The following is a 4,947-nucleotide window of genomic DNA, read 5'->3' as shown; positions in this document are numbered from 1 at the left end:
ATAATTACCTCGCAGCTGCAAGGTATGCAGCGAGAAACAAAGCAACTAAATTACAGAGAATGATCAAAGGGATGGCTGCAGAGCGGACTTCTGGAGATACCACAAACTCCTCCGATTTCCTCGTGGGTTATAAATGACAGGCAAGCTCAAAGGGATAAGTCAGAAAGGTCCACCATGGTGTAGTATTTCAAACCAACACTTTTATTTAAGATAAAACTTGTCTACTCACAAGAAAAACGGAACAGTACACAGTTATAACAATGGACCGGCGAGCGCCTTGCTCGGATGTAAACGTCACTTCCGGTTTCCTACGCGTTACGTCATCCAATGACTTCAACTGGGATCCCAGTTCTCATCTGATCTCAGAGGCTAAACAGGGTCGGGCCTTGTTAATACCCGGATGGGGGACCACCTGGGAATACTAGGTGTGGTAGACTTCTTCTTATGTTGTTGGCGTTGACTTGTTTTTTTTGTTTCCCAAGGTGACCATCTGGGCGTTTGTCAAGAGGGTGAAAAAGTGCCTGAAGAGATTGCCTACGGGCACATCACCCTGAAAGCACCCGATCTCGTTTGATGTTGGAGGCTAAGAAGAGTCAGGCCTGGTTAGTACCTGGATGGGAGACCACCTGGGAATACCAGTTATTGTAGGCTTCTTTTTATGTTGTTGGCGTTGATTTGTTTGTTTTTTTTCACTTGTTTCCCAAGGTGACCATCTTGGCATTTGTCAAGAGGGTTGAGAGTGCCCAAAGAGATCGCTTACAGCAGCAACACCCTGAAAGAGCCCTATCTCTTCTCATCTCTGAGGCTAAGAAGGGTTGGGCCTAGATAGTACCTGGATGGGAGACCGCCTCGGAATACCAGGTGTCGTAGGCTTCTTTTTATGTTGTTGGCGTTGACCTGTTTTTTTTCCGCTTGTTTCCCAAGGTGACCATCTTGGTGTTTGTCAAGAGGGTTGAGAGTGCCTGAAGAGATTGCCTATGGCCACATCACTCTGAAAGCACCCAATCTCATCTGATCTTGGAGGCTAAGAAGAGTCAGGCCTGGTTAGTACCTGGATGGGAGACCACCTGGGAATACCAGTTATTGTAGGCTTCTTTTTATGTTGTTGGCGTTGATTCGTTTGTTTTTTTCACTTGTTTCCCAAGGTGACCATCTTGGCATTTGTCAAGAGAGTTGAGAGTGCCCAAAGAGATCGCTTACAGCAGCAACACCCTGAAAGAGCCCTATCTCTTCTCATCTCTGAGGCTAAGAAGGGTTGGGCCTAGATAGTACCTGGATAGGAGATGGCGTTGGAATACCAGGTGCCGTATTCTTCTTTTTATGTTGTTGACATTGACCTGTTTTTTTTTCGCTTGTATCTCAAGGTGATTTGTCAAGAGGGTTCAGAGTGCCCAAAGAGATTGCCTATGGGCACATAACCCTGAAAGCGCACAATCTCTTCTGATCTCAGAGGCTAAACAGGGTTGGGCCTTGCTAGTACCTGGATTGGAGACCACCTGGGAATACTAGGTGCCGTAGGCTTCTTTTTATGTTGTTGGCATTGACTTGTTTTTGTTTCGCTTGTTTCCCAAGGTGACCATCTTGGTGTTTGTCAAGAGGGTTGAGAGTGCCTGAAGAGATCGCCTACAGCCCCATCACCTTGAAAGTGCCCGATCGTGTCTGATCTCTGAGGCTAAGCATTGTCGGGCCTGATTAGTAACTGGATGGAAGACCGACTGGGAATACCAGGTGCCGCATGCTTATTTTTATGTTGTTGGCGTTGACTTGTTTTTGTTTTGTTTGTTTACCAAGGTGACCATCTTGTTGTTTGTCAAGAGGGTTGAGAGTGCCTGAAGAGTTCGCCTATGGCCACATAACCCTGAAAGCACCAGATCTCGTCTGATCTCAGAGACTAAACAGGGTCAGGCCTTGTTAATACCCGGATGGGAGGCCACCTGGGAATACTAGGTGCTGTAGACTTCTTCTTATGTTATAGAAACAATATGGTCCAACCTATCCAGTGACACCGTGCAGAGATAGGCACATCATCTCCTAATAAATATGAAAATTACAAAACGGGGAAGGGGGATGGGAAGGGGAAACAAGGGAGATTTTTAAGCGGTGCAATTATAAACACTAATAGAACGAAATATAATAAAAATTAATTTATTCATATACATTAAAAAGCACTATAGTGTCAAATATAGTACGTAGAAATACAAAGAACAATGTACGCATTTTTACTGGACTAGAGGGATCCCGGAAATGCAAGTTGAAAGACTGATAGCACTCGTTCCCAACATGTTTCGCAACAAGCTTCTTCAGGGGAATGTGCAACTAACGATAAATATAATATAGAATTAATATACAAAGTAACATAAATCTACAATGTAATTACAAAGATACATAGATAAATATAGATATATATAGCAACCCAGGCATATGTGATCTAAACAAAATGGCGCTTACCACCTATCGACCAGCAACCGCAAACCAGGAATCAACACTAGATGAAGATATGTGCAACCGGCGTCACCGGTGTCACCGGCGTCACCGGCGTCTGACGTCACCGGCTCGATGCGGACATTCTGGAGAGAACACCGCGCATGTGCAGAGCCAGTTACGCCGACTGCCAGACTACATTTCCCATCATGCCACTAAGCTGGAGGTGGAGCTTCCAGCTGGGCAGTTGCCAACAGGGTTAACAATAGAGAGATGGCCATAATGGGTCTCTGGTGTTATAGAGACGGAAGTAGACAAGCCTGTATGCAAACTAGCCCTATCCCCATAATAGGGGTAACAGCCAGTGATCCACCATAACGGGTGTCCCCAAAGTCAATGACTCAAGAGGCACCCTGGGTGTCCGTATGCCCCCCAACCAAAAGGAAAAGGCTAATGGACCCACTGATTTGTCCCAGCGATGCAAAAAAAAAGGTATCGATTAATCCCGGACACGGCGCTAGCGATCTGTGGAGCGCCGCCCTGTGAACGAGAGTCATAGTGAACAACAGAGATCCCAATGTTTGTGCAGCATGATCCGCGAACACAGATACAAACAAACCAGGGTACCATGATAACTAGTTTATTATTAGACACAAAAGGAGAAAAAAATATCAATTATAATTACAGCAATGATCAAGTCAATTCATATGGTGTTATAACAAATCCAATAATGAAATAATAAAAAAAAAAAAAAGGGGGAATGGGGGGAGGGGAGGAGGGGGAGAAAAAAAGAAGGAAATTTCTTCATCTAAGTCCTGTTGTCAGGGAAAACCCAGAATGGGGGTTAGGGGAAAAAGTGGAAAAGAACACTGTTATAAAAATGATCTAAAACTGATATTTTCATTGAACCCCGGGTACTGGGTATCTTTTAAAGTGAAAATCCATTTGGCCTCGGTTTGTAAAAGAAACTTGTCAACAGAACCACCTCGTGAATTCAAGGGTATATGTGCCAAAGCTGTAAAACGAATCCAATCAGGGTCAAAGGAATGGTAAGTCCCAATATGCCTACTTATGGCTGTGACTTATTTAGTATAGGTTTAATATAATCCTTAATGCGGATTGAAAACAGTCGTTTAGTCTTACCAACATAGAAGCCTCCGCATCGGCATTGCGCTAGAAATACGATGCCGGGGGTGGAACACGTAACATGAAACTTAGGAAAAAAACAACTACCATTGGGTAGTTTCACTTTACAAGAGTTATTAATATACGGACACGTGTCGCATTGACCACAGGAATATGTGCCGAATTGTTTCAAAGAAGTGGATAATGGATTGTCAATAAAATGACTTTTAACTAAACAATCTTTTAGAGATTGTGATCTCTTAAAAGTAATTGCAGGTGAGTCAGTTATGTATTGATTTACAATAGGGTCGGCCTGTAATAAAGGCCAAAATTGTTGCACGATGGTCCGAAAGCATTTTGTTTGTTTACCAAGGTGACCATCTTGGTGTTTGTCAAGAGGGTTGAGAGTGCCTGAAGAGATTGCCTATGGCCACATCACTCTGAAAGCACCCAATCTCGTCTGATCTTGGAGGCTAAGAAGAGTCAGGCCTGGTTAGTACCTGGATGGGAGACCACCTGGGAATACCAGTTATTGTAGGCTTCTTTTTATGTTGTTGACATTGATTCGTTTATTTTTTTTCGCTGGGCACATCACCCTGAAAGCACCCAATCTCCTCTGATCTCAGAGGCTAGAAAGGGTCGCGCCTTGTTAATACCTGGATGGGAGACCACCTGGGAATACTAGGTGCTGTAGGCTTCTTTTTATATTGTTGGCGTTGACTTGTTTTTTTTGTTTGTTTCCCAAGGTGACCATCTTGGCGTTAGTCAAGAGGGTTGAGAGTGCCTGAAGAAATCTCCTACGGCCACATCACCCTGAAAGAGCCCAATCTCATGTGATCTGAGAGGTTAAGCAGGGTTGGGACCAGTTTAGTACTTGGATGGGAGACCGCCTGGGATTTCCAGATGCCGTAGTCTTCTTTTTTTTTTTTTTCACATCAATAGCATTTATTGAAAATAAAGGTGAAACAATAACAGGAGTTATAACATTACAATTGCATTTGGTGGTACATAAAAAATACTTTAAGAATCAGCGAAATCTTGTCCTCTTGGTACACCTATTTGCCAGAGGCTATAGCTTGTACAATAAAAGCTACTCAATCGTCTAAGGCAAACCCCCTTCGTCTAGTATTCTTAACCAGTGAGGAAAGAATGTGAGTAAGCTCGCAGGTGCCTAAACCGCCTGTACCATACAGCAAAATGAACTAATCCTCCAGATAAAATCTGTGATTAATAACTGAAAGAAACATCATTCAGAGTTGAAGGGAGCAGAGAGGAAAGATAAAAGAGGAAAAGAGGAAAAAAGAAAGAGAAGAAAAAAGAAAAAAAAAAACCAGAGAACAGAGGTGAGTAGTCTATGCAAGTATACCATGCCTCAGATGGTCTGGAGGATATCGGCATGTC

General features: G+C 43.4%; 4 pseudogenes; all 4 read left to right on the top strand.

Annotated features, from left to right (window-relative positions):
- The first annotated feature begins 532 nt into the window (after positions 1 to 532).
- On the top strand, positions 533 to 651 carry LOC143951350 (5S ribosomal RNA; annotated as a pseudogene).
- Positions 652 to 973: 322 nt separating this feature from the next.
- Positions 974 to 1,092, top strand: LOC143954552 (5S ribosomal RNA; annotated as a pseudogene).
- A 748-nt stretch (positions 1,093 to 1,840) lies between these two features.
- Positions 1,841 to 1,959, top strand: LOC143948873 (5S ribosomal RNA; annotated as a pseudogene).
- Positions 1,960 to 3,968: 2,009 nt separating this feature from the next.
- LOC143955335 (5S ribosomal RNA) lies at positions 3,969 to 4,087 on the top strand (annotated as a pseudogene).
- Positions 4,088 to 4,947: the final 860 nt, after the last annotated feature.

The sequence above is a fragment of the Lithobates pipiens genome, unplaced genomic scaffold (assembly GCF_037356315.1).
Source record: "Lithobates pipiens isolate NorthernLeopardFrog02 unplaced genomic scaffold, aLitPip1_a1.2 Scaffold_10, whole genome shotgun sequence".
Taxonomy (NCBI): domain Eukaryota; kingdom Metazoa; phylum Chordata; class Amphibia; order Anura; family Ranidae; genus Lithobates; species Lithobates pipiens.
Note: the sequence above shows the minus strand (reverse complement) of the source record. Positions and strands in the feature narration are given on the sequence as shown.